Here is a 16,781-nt window from a genome sequence, read left to right on the forward strand (position 1 = left end):
AGCCAATACTGGCTATACGACTCTGAACATCTGACATGACATAACTGAGCTAGTCTAGTCTATGAAACTTCTGACATGAGTCTAACTGCTAAACTGTTTATCGGGAAGAGTACCCCGGCATACCTTAACTGCATAACTGACATGAAATAAATAAAGATAAAACCCCGAATGAGATGGGGCTCACCAATATCTAATACGTGCAAGATCCTAACAAGCTGATCCGTCATCCTGCAAAATATGCATCGTGAAATGCAGGCCCCCAGCAAATAAAAAGGGACGTCAATACATTCAAATTGTATTGGTATGTAAAGCAACTAAAAGAAACAAGCATGTTACATGAAATAATAGAACTGAAACTGAAATTGTATCTGTAAGCTAAACATGAACATGAATATATATATATATATATATATATATATATATATATATATATATATATATATATATATATATATATATATATATATATAAAGTAAAACATTTTAAGTGGGAGAGCCTTAGTATAACTGACATGTAACCGACAAGTGAGGGATGGCTCAGTGGTTAAGCACCTCCACTCACGACCGGTAGGTCCTGGGTTCGAGTCACACTGGAGGGGAAGTGTGGAAACACTATAAATCCTCCTAAAATGAAAAAAAAAAAACTGACATGTAACCGCCACGTAAGTACGTGGCGTCTGATCTCTACCCGACCAGCTAAGCCATCCTGTACGTTGTAAAAGACATGAACATGAACATGAACATGAATGGATCCAATAACCCGCAATGGGTAAACATGAAGGAATCGTCCTAACTGGGCGGAGTGATCCTTATCCTACGCTGGCATACGTAGGTTCAGGCTGTCTGACCCTTCCAGTTAATCTGTGCTACTCCCCAAAACATGAACACAGATATAATTGGCTTAGTAGCCCATGAATTATATAAACATGATTGTAAGCATGATTCGTGATTGTATTATAACATGAAGATAGATATATAATATAACTTGTATCAAAACATCGAAACATTAGAAGTTCATGAAAATCAACATAACAGTTCATATCTTGCATTTAAGAACCTATGGAATGCAAAGTATGGGTTTTCATGGATTATGAACAAATTCTTAATAACCAAAATTGACTATTAAGAACACAATAATAAATTAATAATACAACATAGTATATCATGGTACATATACTTAGGGTTATCATGAACATTTCTAAAACCCTAGTTTTGGTAATCTTTCGTATAATCATGAAAGAATGTGGCGTGGGGGAAAAATAATGACGTTCCCACACGTAGATAGAAATCCTACATACCTCAATCGCTTCAAAACTGGTCTAAACTTGAGAAGAATCCCAAAAGCTTTAATCTAGAATCCTTGTGATGGGTTTTCTTGACAACCCTAGGTTTAGACCAATGATTTCCTATTTAATACTCAAGAATACATGATGGAATTCACTTGGGATGCTTAGAATACTTACCTTGATGTATTCTAATGGTGGGAGGAGAAGAACTTCGTGCTAGGGCTTGAGAATATGAAAAGTGGAATTAAAAACTGAAGTCCTGAATTTATACTATTCACTGAAGCGCGGAAAGTACGGGCACATTGTATGGCCCGTAAAATATTGTACGTTCAGTACAATATGGACGTACCTCGTGTGTCAATTTCCAAAAGTTATGATTTTTTTGAAACGAGGTATGGCTTGAAAGTACGGTGTTACACCCCGAAAAATTCTCTGTTGATGCACAGTGAATAGACTAACGAAAGGCACGAAGTATACGGTATTTCAATAAGTGAGAAATGACATTTGATGACCCTAATTGAGATTTGCAAAGACATTCGGAGTAAGAGGAGAAAGTTTTCCAAGAGAGGGCAAGGCATATGATGTGTATCGGAAAGGATTTACGAGTAATAAGTTAATGATGATTTAATAGTGTCTTGGAGAAGAATTATAACGTCCCTTAGATCGTTAATGAGGTGTTAAACAAGTATCAAGAAGGTTCCATAAGGATTGGAGATCAGACGAAGTGACGAGAACAAGATCAGAGAAAATATGGGTTACACGGCCGATTATACGGTCCGTATAATGGTCCACAGAATCGTCACAGTGAAGGTCCCTCACTGATGGGATTATACGGTCACTTATACGGACCGTATAAAATTATACGAATCTTATAATGTGTCGTATAATGGTCACAGAAGCGAGATGTTGAAGCGGCGATTTCACGGTCACTTATACGGACCGTATAAGTTTATATGGACCGTATAAGTGTCTGTATATTTTCCCGACGGATCAAATTTTTAAGTTATTAAAAAGGGGACCAAGTTCATTATTTCATTTCTTTTTCACCCAACACTTCAAGAACTCTCTAGAACCCTCTCCACTCTTCATCCATAAGAACTCAAGAGAAATTTATGATCAACTTCATCAAACTAAGAAAACCAAGTATAAGAAACTCATTAGAGATCATCCAAGTCAAGAAATTTCATTGGAGGTGAACTAGGGTTTTGGCTCAAGTGAAGTATTTCCACCCAAGGTATTTCCATGTTATTCAAGGTATTGAGAGGTTGAAAGACTTGGATTGTAGAAGGAGATAGAAAATGGGTTATGAATGTGGGAATAGTGTCATTTTTGAGTAGTAGCTTGGATTGAGTCATGATTCTTGATATGTTATGATTATGATCACGTTATAAATGATATTAAGAACACGGGATAAACATTGTATATGAGTGAACATAATTGTGTACTATGACCATGATTATGGAGGAATTAAAGTGAAATTGTGAAATGTGGATAATGTAGATGAATGACGATTGTTGCTTATAATATTGTGAATGTTGTTATAGAGGTTTGAGAGTTGATATGTAATATGAGGAAAGTTGTATAAACAAAGGAAATGCTGCCCAATTTTCTCTAGCCTTAGTAAGCATGTTCTTATAATCGATTAGCTAATGTTAAAACGAACTTTCTTGAAAGTAGAAACGCGAGCATCGAAGAAGAACGATCAAACGATAGAATAGCTAAACGAAAGAGGTATGTAAGGAAAATCCTCTCCTTCTAAGGCATGACTCCTATGACATGAATCTTCCTATTTTTCCATAATCTTCCTAAATAACGGAAATTACGAGTCCATGACTATAAAGAGCTACATACGCACATGATAAAGAAACGAGATACGATACGAGCATGATAATGATGATGATGAGTTTAAGTATAGAGAATCCTCTAGTAATATACGATGTCCATGAGGTTTATAATCCTAAGCACGGTTCCATTGATGTTTTCCTTGTGCACACTCACCTTAAAATGTTAGTCCCCTCAAGGTGAGACATAATGATTATGATCACTCTATAATGTAATCGGGGGTTCACGACCTTATGTCACCCTGACATCGCCATAGTTACCTTCAAGTTCTAATGTATGTTTGATAATAAATGTATAATGACGCTAAGCTTATGATATGCCTATGCAATGTATGAAAATGTTAAGTTTACGATGGGTATATGACGATGCGATTCCACAGTGCCTAAATGGACGGGCATGTCACCGCGAAGGCGGGCTGCATACGATTCCACCGTGCCTAAATGGCCGGGTATGTCACCGCTAAGGTGGGCTGCTATGTTTACACCGAGCCTAGAGGGCCGGCCAGACACCACTAGTGGGCGGCATATGATGGTTATCCGGACGCGGGTTAATATATATATATATGATACGATGATGTATGCGCTATGATGATACGTGTACTATGATTATATATGATATATGTATGAAATGTATCCACCCTTAAAAGTTACGCAGGTTATATCTTCATCTTATGTCTTATGATTTATCTATTATATTCATTTCATTAATGTCTTACATATTCAGTACAATGTTCGTACTGACGTTCGTTTTCTATGGACGCTGTGTTCATGACCACAGGTAGACAGGGTGGTGATCCAGACTCATAGGAGCTACTAGCAGACTTTGAGAGCACTACATTGTTCCGGAGGTGCCATTAATTTATTCTTTTGTGTATATATATGTTTTGGGCATGACGGGGTCCTGTCCCGTCCATATGTCTAGTACTCTAGTAGAGGCTCGTAGATACGCATGTGTGGGTAGTATGGTCTCACGATTTTTCCCACGTGTATATATATATATATATATATATATATATATATATATAGATAGTCGAAGGGCTTATATATATAAAGGTAATTATGTTTCAAAGTGAAAAATGATTTTCCTATGATTTGAGTATAAGATTAATGAATGAACGCTTGATGTGTATGATGGGTAATGGTATGAGCGGTGCTCGGTAGTTAGCCCCGGGTACTCGTCATGGCCCCTAGTCGGGTCGTGACATACGGCCCATACTTCTAAGTACGTCCCATTCCTGATGCTCGTACCTGGAAGATCAAATTCCAGTGATTCTGTTTTCTCCTTGGTGAAGTACGCCCAAAAAGTACGGCCTGTACAATGACGTAGAACGTCATTTTAACGATTTAAGGCCAATTCTCAATTCCAACACTTTCCATCTTGGTTTCTAAATCTCTGAATCATTAACATAGCTTAGTTTAAAGGTACGAGGTGTTAATATATCTTCCCCTTGAGATAATTCATCCTATAATGATACGTCATGGTTAAGGATACGGCTGGGCATGGCTTGAATACAAGAACCTGAAGGAACATGACATGGAATATGGGAACTGAACTGACATGACGTGGTTTCGTGAAAACATAAGCACTAAAACATGAGTAGATAATACATGAACGTGAATGTGAAACATGAGGCATGAATATGTAAGGGACATGACATGGATTCGAAAGGTATTTACCTTGAAAGTTTTCTCTTTGTTCTTCAAACAAATGAGGATATCTGGATTTCATGTCCTCCTCGGCTTCCCATGTAGCCTCTTTAACTTTGTGACTCCTCCACAAGACCTTACTGAGGCTACTTCCTTAGTTCTCAACTTGTGAACCTGACGATCAAGAATAGCCACAGAGATCTCCTCATAGGTTAGGTCATCCTTAACTGTTATAGTGTCAGCAGGAACAACCAACGATGAGTCTCCCACACACTTTCTTAACATGGATACATGGAACACTGGATGAACAACAACCAACTCTTGTGGAAACTCAAGCTCATAAGCTACTTGACCAACCTTTCGCCAGATTTTATAAGGTCCAATATATCTAGGACTGAGCTTTCCTTTCTTGCCAAATCTCATCAAACCGTTCATAGGTGAAACCTTTAAAAATACTCAATCATCAACTTGAAACTCTAAGTCTCTACACCGTTCTCAAATTCTTTTAAATCAACTTGACTTTCTCTATAGCCTGATAGACCAAATCTATCCCCAACAACTCAGCTTCACAAACTTCAAACTAACCAATGGGTGATCTACACCTTTGCCTATGCAGAGCTTCAGACGGTGCCATCTTGATACTAGCATAATAACTGTTATAATAGGAAAATTCAATGAGTGAAAAATGATCATCCCAATTACTTTTAAAGTCTAGGACGCATGCTCTCAATATGTCCTCAAGAGTCTGAATAGTACGCTCAGCCTGACCATCTATCTGCCGATGAAAAGTTGTGCTGAAGTTAACCTTGGTACCCAATCCTTCTGAGAGAATTTCCATAAATTCGCCGTGAACTGAGCACCACGATCTGAAATAATGAATACTAGGGTCCCATGTAATCTGACAATTTCATGAATATATAACTTGGCATAATCTTCTACTGAATCTGTGGTCTTGACTGGCAAAAACTGTGCTGACTTGGTAAGTCGGTCCACAATCACCCAATTCGAGTCATATCTTCAGTATGAGTGAGATAGACCTATTATAAAGTCCATATTTATCATCTCCCATTTCCAAATAGGAATATCAATATTCGGAGCCAACCTACCAGGCCTCTAGTGTTCGGCTTTCATTTGCTGACAATTCGGACACTTAGCTACAAAATGTACTTTATTCTTTTTCATATCATTCCACCAATAATTTTTTTTAAGGTCATGATACATCTTTGTGGAACCTGGGTGGATGGAATATGTCGAATTGTGGGCTTCTGTCATGATTCGCTCTCTAAGCCCATCCATATCTGGAACACATAGTCTGCCTTGGTACCGCAAGGTATCATCATCTCCCCCTTGTTCGAAAGTCGTCGTCTTATGCTTGTGAATCCCATTTTTCAGCTGCAATAGGTAAGGATCGCTAAACTGTTTCGCCTTTACTTCAGCCACTAAAGAGGAATATGCCCTGTTATGAACAATAACTCCACCATCTTCAGAGTCCAAGAGTCGAACTTCTAGGTTAGCTAAGCGATGAACTTCCTTGGTCATAATTCTCTTATCTGCCTCAACGTGAGCTGAAATTCCCATGGAACGCTGACTAAAAGCATCGACTGTAACATTCACCTTCCCTGGATGATAGAGGATATCTACATCATAATCTTTAAGCAATTCGAGCCACCTCCTCTACTTGAGATTCAACTCTCTTTGCTTGAAAATATATTGCAGTCTTTTATGATCGGTGGAAATATCAACATGCATTCCATATAACTAATGACGCCAAATCTTAAGTGCAAAAACCACAGCTGCCAATTCCAAGTCATGAGTCAGATAATTCTTTGCATGAGCCTTAAGCTATCGGGATGCATAAGCTACAACCTTACCATGCTGCATTAAGATACATCCGAGACCAATTCCCGAAGCATAACAATAAACCATGAACCCTTCGGTTCCATCTGGTAGCGTCAAAACTAGAGCAGAAGTTAACCTCTTCTTTAACTCTTCAAAACTTTGCTCACACGCATCTGACCATTAAAATTTGACCTTTATTTGAGTCAACTTAGTCAACGGAGCTGAGATAGAGGAAAATCCCTCCACAAAACGTCTATAGTAGCATGCCAGACCCAAGAAACTTCTTACATCAGATACTGAGGCGGGTCTGGGCCAATTCTTTATGGCATCAATTTTCTGAGAATCAACTTTCACACCTTCACCTGAAATCACGTGGCAGAGAAACGCCACCAACTTAAGTCAAAATTCACAAGTGGATAATTTCGCATAAAGCTCATGATCCTAAAGTGTCTGCATATGCAAAAGACAGTACCAATTCCAACATCTCACATAGGGTCCATTACAAGTCTGAAATGTTAACATGACAACCTCTATCAAGCTCATAAATCACAAACAACTCAATAACAATCCAAACCAAGCAACATGAGAATATGATGTGAATGCAAATGCATATGAGATGTAATGATAATCACATGCTTCGGGCGGACGATGTCTACGCTCTTATAGTCATGACCCATGAGGGACCGCTAAGTCCATGTATCTCCTGTGGCATACAGCCCGATCCAACAGTCAGTGTTGCAGAACGTGCAACCCAGTCCAAGTCAGTGTTGCGGTGCGTGCAACCTGATCCAAGTCAGTGTTGCGGTACATGCAACCCGATCCAACATATGAATAAGAATTAATGAATGAATGCATGTTAACAATGATAGCATGGATGAATGAGTTCCCGTGCCACACATAGGCACCTATCATAACAACAAAAACAACAACATTAATATCATATCCTTCATTTCCTTTCAACTAGTCTCCCAAAATGCATAGAGTCCTCCAATTCCTATAGTAATCGCTAAGCATGATTCCTAAAGTACTAACAGGCATTCAGATTTTAGGTCATTTTATGCATTCAGATTTTATGGTACTCAACTAAAAAGTTCCATTTGTTGGTGAGCATTGAATACTCTCCCTTTGGAGTTTAGCGAATACACAAGATTCTATATTCCACCATCTTTATTACATTTGTAAGCTTTATGTCTCATTTATTGCTTACCACTTTTGAGTCCAAATAGTGTGAGTAGTCTCTTTCATCAGAGTTGTGGAACCAAAATGATGGGTGCTATGTAATGGGTATCTAACATTGTATATATATATATATATATAATGGGGTGTGATGTATTTTATTATTTCTCTTATTCATTGTTCTACAAGTGGTTGCAAACACTTGTTCATGCACAAACCCTAGTTTATTTGGAAAGATGAACTAGGGTGTGATTTGAAATAATATAACAAGGACTCGGGGCGCTAACCCTTATTTAGTGAACTCGCTTAGGAATAAGATGAGTTCTACTTGACATATTTAATCAACCTTATTTATAACTTTTCTGCATTTGGGAAAATCATGAAAAGAAATACTTTCTAACTATTGGGAAATATTAGGAAATGTATTAGAGATTAAGTGCATGCATAACCGCGACCCATTAGAAATATATCATATTGACACCCATAGCATAACATCTAATCATTGCGGTGACACAACTTTGGTTCTTCCAATCCAAACAAATTTCAATTACTTCAAATTAGCGAATACAAACCAAATCTCCTTTTTAAAATGCTTGGAATAGGATTAAAGCCTTTAAAGACGAGTATCGCATACAATTAGTACCTTTTTCTCTCCATATTCCCTGTGGGATTCAACCCTAACCTTGTTTGGGTTACTATATTTGACAACGTCCGCTTTACGCCATTAACAGGTGTAATTTGAGCATATCAAATTTTGGCGCTGTTGCCGGGGATTACGGTTTAGAAATTACTGATTGTTGTGGACTCTTCTTTAAAACTTTTTCTATTCCATCACACCTCATTTGTTGTTGTGGTGAACCAGGTGAACATGGCAGGAAGATCGAATTGGAATCAAGGAAACCAAGGTGGACTCCAAGTGAACCCACCTGCACCAGAAAAGGATGATGATGAAAATATATTTGCGGAATTCATAAATGAAGCGGATTATGCTTCTGTTGTGGTTCCTCCTAGAACTGGAAATGCTACCTTTAAGATTGATAGTTCTATCTATCAACTGCTGAAACTTGAAGGTTATTTCCGAAATTCTTCGGAGGATTGTCAACTTCGACATTTGAAGAACTTCTTGCACGTATGTGCTCAACAATCCCAAGGTGCTATTTCTGCCGATGCACTTCGGTTGAGGGTATTTAAATATTCCTTTGCTGGTCAAGCCAGAGAATGGTATGAAAAGCTTCCAAGCAATTCTATTCATACTTGGAACGAGTTAGCAAATACATTTTTAAAGAAATGATTCCCGCCAAGCAAAAAGGCTGAGCTTAGAGACATGATCTTTGAGTTCAAAAAACTTCCGGGGGAACAATTATGTACAGCATGGGAGCGTTTCAAGTATTATCTAGCTCAATCTCCAACTCATGAATTTTCGGATGCTATTCTCACGGAAACATTCTACAAGGGCTTGGATACAATGAACCAGATTGCTGTCAATACTGCCACAGGAGGATGCTTTATGGACAAATCATTTATAGTTATCACCCATTTGTTGGATAAGCTCACTACCCACAATCAAGCTTGGCACTCGAGTGATAGTGAAGTCCTGTCATATGGTAGTCCCTCTGCTGCCGCGGTGGCCAAAGAAAATCATGAGCGAGATCATGCTTTCGCTCAATTGCAAACCATCGTGGATTTGTTGTCAAAGAGGCTTACGGACAAAGAAGCTAAAAGTGTGAATGTTGTCGAAGATATGCCATCTCATACACCCGGAATGTACCAAGTCTCAGAGGAAGTTTATCTAGAGAGGCAGCCACAACGTGAGGATGCAAATTATATCGATCACTCTCAAGGGGGTTATCAAAAGCCATGGAGACCCCAGCAACAAAGCAATCAATATGGTCGAAATGAATATGGTGGTTCGGACAGGAGGGATTACAACAACAACAATTATGGTAATCGGAATTCCAATGCCTATGTTCCACCAAAGGGTCGTACGTCTAACTCTCAGAATTGGCAAGAAAGTCCTTCCAATGATCAAGGGACCTCTCGGATGGAATCTATGCTTGAAAAGATATTGGACAACCAGCACAAGAGTGACAAGAAGATGGAAAATTTTACCGAAGTGGTAGGCTCTCACACCACTTCGATTCATAAACTTGAGTCACAAATGAGAGATCTTTCTCGTGAGAAACATTCACCGCAAAGAGAGGGCCTTCCTAGCGACACAGTTCCGAACCCAAGGGGTAGTGGAGGCGATCACATTGCCTCATGCAAAGCTATTTCCACTAGAAGCGGAAAGGTCCTTGACGCGGTAAATCAGAAAGTGGTTGAACCTATCATTGTCGAGCCGATTATTGATGAGGTTATTGAAGAAGAAAAAGAGGCACCAATTGAAGTGCCTATTGTTGTTGATAGAGAGAAGGAAGTGCACCCTAGTGTTCAAAAGGGTGACGAGGAGCCAAGTGTTGAAAAAGCCACCGGAGAGAACTTTCTAAAGAGCAAGATCACAGGGGAAATTAAGCCCTTGACTCAAATGTACAAGTCTCTTCCCCCGTTCCCACAAAGATTGATGAAAAGAACGGAGGATGTCAAGTGTCAACGATTCTACGACCAACTGAAAGGGTTGTCAATGAATATCCCATTCCTAGACGCATTCCAAGAAATGCCGGGATTTGCTAAATATTTGAAGGATTTGTTGACAAAGAAAAGGCCAATCAAGCATGCTACGGTGGGAGTCACCCACCGTGTGAGTTCTATTATCTCGTCATCAAATGTTGAGAAGAAGGGAGATCCCGGGCTTTCACTATCCCTTGCACCATCGGTCATCATGATTTTGCTCGGGCTTTATGTGACAATGGTGCTTGTATTAATTTGATGCCACTAGCCATATATAAGCAAGCCGGTTTGGGAACACCTAGACCAACGAGCATGCGTCTCCAAATGGCCGACAGAACAATCAAAAGACCGGTAGGGGTTGTTGATGATATCCTTGTTAGAGTTGGGGAATTCTTATTACCGGCAGATTTTGTCATCCTTGATTGTGCGGTTGACAAAGAAGTCCCAATTATTTTGGGAAGGCCATTTCTTGCCACCGGGAGAGCCCTAATGGACTCGAAAAAGCATGAAATAAAATTTTGAGTCAATAATGAAGAAGTAACCTTCCAAGCTAGCAAGGGGTTAAAGTTGCCTAGTGCTTATTAGAGCATTTCGGTCATTGATTCGTTGGATGTGATAGACGAGGCGGTGGAGCAGAATTTGGAAGAGGAACATTTTGACGAGACACTTTCGGCTATCTTGGTGAACTTCGAGGCGAATGACGTGATGGGGTATATTGAAACAGTTAATTCTCTCATTGGCCGGGGTTCGTATTCTTATGAGCCGAAGAAATTATCTCTTGATCTTGATAAAAGAGCCACTCCTCCGGCTAAGCCTTCGATTATTTAGCCTCCAAAACTTGAGCTCAAGCTACTACCCTCTCATTTGAAGTATGCTTTTCTTGGCCCAGATAATACTTTACCGGTTATTCTCTCATCTTTGTTAAATGAGGACTAAACGCAAAAGGTGTTTGAAGTGTTGCGGGTGTATCGAAGATCTATCGGGTGGACTATTGTGGATATTAGGGGAATTCCCTCCGGTATTTGTGAACATCAAATCGAGCTTGAGGAGGGTAGTTCATCAAGTGTCGAGCATCAAAGGAGGATAAACCCTCCTATGCAAGAAGTGGTTAAGAAAGAGATAATCAAATCGTTGGATGCGGGTGTTGTATACCCAATCGCAAATAGTCCATGGGTTAGTCCGGTGCAATGTGTGCCAAAAGGGGGGCATCACCGTTGTCCCTAACTCCAAGAATGAGTTGATTCCTACACGGACAGTTACCGGATGGAGAGTGTGTATGGACTACCGAAAGCTGAACACTGAAACGTGTAAAGACCATTTCCCTATGCCTTTTATTGATCAAATGCTTGATCGGCTAGCTAGAAGAGCTTATTATTGCTTTTTGGATGGATACTCGGGGTACAATCAAATCAACATTGCATTAGAAGACCAGGAGAAGACCACTTTCACTTGTCTTTATGGCACTTTTGCTTTCAGCCGCATGCCTTTCGGCCTGTGCAATTCCTCGGCTACTTTCCAACGGTGTATGATGTCTATTTTCTCAAATATGGTGGAAGATTTCTTGGAAGTCTTTATGGATGATTTTTCTGTTGTTGGTGACTCCTTTGACGAATGTCTTGCCAATCTCGGTAAGGTGTTGAAGCGGTGTGAAGAAACCAACCTTGTACTTAATTGGGAGAAATGTCATTTCATTGTGACGAAAGGGATTGCCCTAGGCCATAAGATTTCTGAGAAGGGCATTGAGGTAGATCGAGCAAAAGTTGATGTCATAGCCAAGCTCCCTCCTCCAATCTCTGTAAAAGGGGCTCGCAGTTTATTGGGACATGCCGGTTTTATCGGCGATTCATCAAAGACTTCTCCAAGATCGTCAACCCGATGTGTAAGCTTCTTGAAAAAGAAGCTAAGTTTGCATTTGATGAGAAATGCCTTAAGGCATTTAATGAGTTGAAGGAAATGCTCACCTCTACTCCAATTATTGTATCTCCAGATTGGTCAATGCCATTTGAGCTCATGTGTGATGCAAGCGGATTTGCTATTGGTGCGGTGCTTGGGCAAAGGCACAACAAAATCATGCACCCAATTTATTATGCTAGCAAGACCCTCAATGGAGCTCAAATGAATTACACTGTCATCGAGCAAGAGCTTCTAGCCATTGTCTATGCGTTTGAGAATTTCCAGGCCTATCTACTTGGATCCAAGGTGGTTGTTCATACAGATCATGCGGCTTTGAGATACTTGATGACAAAGAAAGATGCAAAACCAAGGTTGATTCATTGGGTCTTGTTGTTGCAAGAGTTTGACTTTGAGGTCAAAGATCGAAGAGGTTGTGAAAACCAAGTTGCGGATCATCTATCTAGACTTAAGGAAGCTGGGAGACCAAGTGGAAATCTTGAGTTGAATGATGTTTTCCCTGATGAGAGGCTCTTGGCTGTAACTTGTGATCTTTCCCCTTGGTACGCAGATATCGCCAACTTCTTGGTGACAGGTCTTATCCCCGACGATATCAAAGCTTATCAAAAGAAGAAATTCCCGAGAGATAGTCGTCAATACTATTGGGATGAGCCCTATTTATTCCGCACTTGTGCCGACAACATCATTCGGCGATGTGTGGCCGAATCTGAAGCCATGGAAATCTTGAAAGCTTGCCATGACTCTCCTGTGGGGGGTCATCACAGTGGGAACCGCACAACAGCTAAGGTGCTTGAGTGTGGTTATTATTGGCCCACCATTTATCATGATGCAACTTTGATGGTGAAATCTTGTGACCAATGTCAACGCCAAGGATCAATTGGGAGGAAGCACGAAATGCCAATGAATTTTGTCATGGAGGTTGAACTGTTTGATGTATGGGGCATCGACTTTATGGGCCCCTTTATAAGTTCTCGTGGTGTGCGATACATCCTTGTCGCGGTTGATTATGTGTCCAAGTGGGTTGAAGCTGTAGCATTGCCCAACAATGATGGCAAGAGTGTCACCAAATTTCTCAAAAGAAACATATTCACAAGGTTTGGCACTCCACGGGCAATCATTAGTGATGGTGGCACTCACTTTTGCAACAAGCAATTCGCTAATCTCTTGGAGAAGTATGGAGTGCAGCTCAGGGTGGCAACTCCTTACCACCCCCAAACGATTGGGCAAGTCAAAGTCTCAAATCGGGAGATCAAGAGCATTTTAGCAAAGACGGTTAATGCAAACCGAACTGATTGGTCATCTAGGCTTGATGACGCTCTTTGGGCTTATAGAACAGCGTTCAAGACACCCATCGGTACTTTTCCTTATCGGTTGTTGTTCGGTAAAGCTTGTCATTTACCTGTTGAACTCGAACACAAGGCTTTGTGGGCATTAAAAAAATTAAACATGAATTGGGATGAAGCAACCAAGCTGCGGTTGTTTCAAATGAACGAAATGGATGAGTTTCGGCATCATGCCTATGAGAGTGCTAGTTTGTACAAAGAAAGGATGAAACACTATCATGATGTCAAACTTCTGAAGCGAGATTTTCAACCGGGTGATTCGGTGTTGCTCTTCAATTCAAGGTTGAAACTCTTTCCGGGCAAGTTGAAATCTAAGTGGTCCGGCCCTTTTACTTTGGTGAGTGTGTCACCCAATGGGTCAATGGAGTTAAAGTCTGATGACGGGACGCGTACTTTCAGAGTCAATGGCCATCGGGTCAAGCACTACTATTGGATGGTTGATGGTTACAGGATTGTCGATGCTCACCGGTTAAAACATGGCACCGGACCTTAGCATCAAAAGTGGTATCACGTCGTGCCGCGACGTTAAATTGTGCGCTTCTTGGGAGGCAACCCATGTGCATTTGTTGCAATATATATATTTTTCTTTCATTCAGTTGATTTTTGTTGTTGTGTTATTTTATATGTTTGTTGATATGTTGCAGAACCTAAGTGTTGAAACCCAGAAAATTGCCAGGGCAGCAGTTACATGACACATTCGACGGTCCGTCGATCCTATCGACGAAACGTCGAATGCACCGTCGAGTGGATTAAAGGCACCATTGGTCACTGGAAATTATGGGAAATCGAGACTAGGCTTGACGCTCCGTCGATCCGATCGACGGTCAGATCGACGGGCGTTCTTCTGCTCTTTGAATATAAAAAAAAAGGGAGGAGAGGCACGGAGAGTTGTGTCAAAAAGACGGAACGTCGATTGATCGACTCTCCGTCGATTGACCACTCCCTCCGTCGTTTTAACTCGATGATTCAGGGACGTGGGTTTATAACCCATTTTCATATGAAACGGCTCCCTTCCCTAATTATGTCTCTCTCTTTTGCTACCACTTCTCCCCCTTTTCCTTAACTGCTTCCCCAACCCTACCGCCACTTCCTTCCTTCCTGCCCTGCTCCTCTTTTTGGGTGTTTTATTTTCCCATTCTAGCAAGTTGCTATCATCTTCTTTGTCATTCCAGGTATGTGACTTCTTGGCTTAGTGCTCCCTTGTGATTGTTTGTTGTTGCATTCCATGGCTGGTATTGATTATTATTGCTAGTTTTTCTTGTTTTTGCACTCCTCTGTCGCTCTTTATTTTATTTTCGCCTAGGATGCTCATAATTTTTGATGGGGGTGGTTGGTTATTGGTTTATTTATTTGTCTGTGGTTGTTGGGTGCTGAATTTTTAGCCAAGTTAGAGGGCATTACGACAAATACACTTCAGTCATGAGGTTGTTGTGTTTTGCCCACCAACTGTTCGATGAAATGCCAAAGAGGGACATTGGGTGTCACAATGGCTCTGAGGGCATTACGACCTTCGAGTTGTTTTACCTGCCAAATATTTTCCCTAGTCTAACCCAAGCCAACATGGGGTGAAGTCTGAGTAACCCCAAAATATGTGACGATTGGCACTTCGGCCAAAGAACGTATAGAATCTGTAGTCTAGCCTGCGAAAAACATTCGACGTTCAATTCGACGGCCCGTCAATTCAATCGACGGACCATCCTATTCAATGTCGAATGAGCCTTGTCTAATGAACTTGCCAAGCACAGCATCGACGGTGGATTCGACGACCCGTCGAATAAATCGACGGGGCGTCTTTCCCACCGTCGTTTAGTTGAAAATTCCAGTGGCAATTTGGTGATGAAATGAGATCGACGGCCCGTCGAATTGATCGACGAGGCGTCTTTCTCACCGTAGATTGATCGATATTGCCAGTGGCTTATCTGCGATCGACGGGGCGTCGAACAGTACGACGGGAACTTCGACACTTCGTCGATCTATTCAACGATTCTGTGGCACATCGACGGGCCACTGGCAGCCTTAACAATGATCGCATGTTTTGTACTTTTAACTAATTCTTTTATGTTTTTATGGTTATATTAACAATGAAGTGTATTCTTTTCTCAGGAATGCCTCTAAAGAAGCAAGTCAAGCGGGGTGCTGGTCCCAGACAAGGCCGAGGTCGGGGTCAAACAACCCTTACCCTTAGGGATGATTCCTCGAACTCGGAACATCAAGCGGCAGTACCGATGACTAGATCGATGGCCCGGACCACCACTCCCCAAGCATAATCACCCACCGAAGTCTCCTCTCAGTCTGTAGCGGGGACTTCGTCCTCCACATCTGCTGATTCCAGCGATGCAGCAACAGAACAACGAGCCGCTTCTAAGCGAAATTCAGATGAGGATCATGAGCGGCTGCGACTGCAAAAGATAGAGGTAGCTGCCATCCGTTTCCCCTATGCAGGATGCCGAAAATACTATGTTCAAGGCGTCACAATAGTCAGCAGGGGTCATCCAAGGAGAAATATTCAAAAGGAAGAACAAATCAGCATGAGCGGCTTAGAGAGATACCCTCGCATTACGGATCTCATCCAGCACTATCATCTTGAGGCATTCACACAACCTCCTGGGGATTATTGCCCGACCATGGTTCGGTAATTCTATGCTACCTATAGGGCAATGCTCGATCAGCGGTACAAGAACAAGCTAACTTTGAAAGCCGCCCCTCCTTTGGATGAGGTATATGTTCAGGGTGTCCATGTTGATATCTCAGCCCGCACAATCAACAGGTTTTATTTTGGTGATGACTTCGTCGCACCAACCACAGTGGAGTATGATGATAAGTTTGAGAGACGAGCTGAGAAATCAGTGCGGGAATGGTTTGCAACAGTGATGGCTCGAGGGCCGGCGGATGAGGCCCCATGGGTGATAAAATTGGATGCCCCCATCCGTAAGGCAGATATCAGCTTGGAAGCTAAATTCTAGTGGAACTTCGTCATTTATCAGGTTCTGCCCACGGGAGCAGATAACATAGTTACACTAGATAGATCAGTGGTCGTGGCTGCTATGCTATCGCGATACCCAATGAACTTCAGTGATTTGATCAGCAAGACCATTTGGCAATGCGTACCACAGGCGGCGACGGCCTTGATAT

At 41.2% G+C, this 16,781-nt stretch overlaps 1 non-coding gene across 1 annotated transcript; it reads right to left on the reverse strand.

Moving 5' to 3' along the window:
- Positions 1-9,101: 9,101 nt before the first annotated feature.
- Positions 9,102-9,207, reverse strand: LOC132600980 (small nucleolar RNA R71). Its single transcript, XR_009567434.1, has one exon. It is a non-coding gene; the product is annotated as a small nucleolar RNA R71 (small nucleolar RNA).
- Positions 9,208-16,781: the final 7,574 nt, after the last annotated feature.

The sequence above is a fragment of the Lycium barbarum genome, chromosome 6, assembly GCF_019175385.1.
Source record: "Lycium barbarum isolate Lr01 chromosome 6, ASM1917538v2, whole genome shotgun sequence".
Taxonomy (NCBI): domain Eukaryota; kingdom Viridiplantae; phylum Streptophyta; class Magnoliopsida; order Solanales; family Solanaceae; genus Lycium; species Lycium barbarum.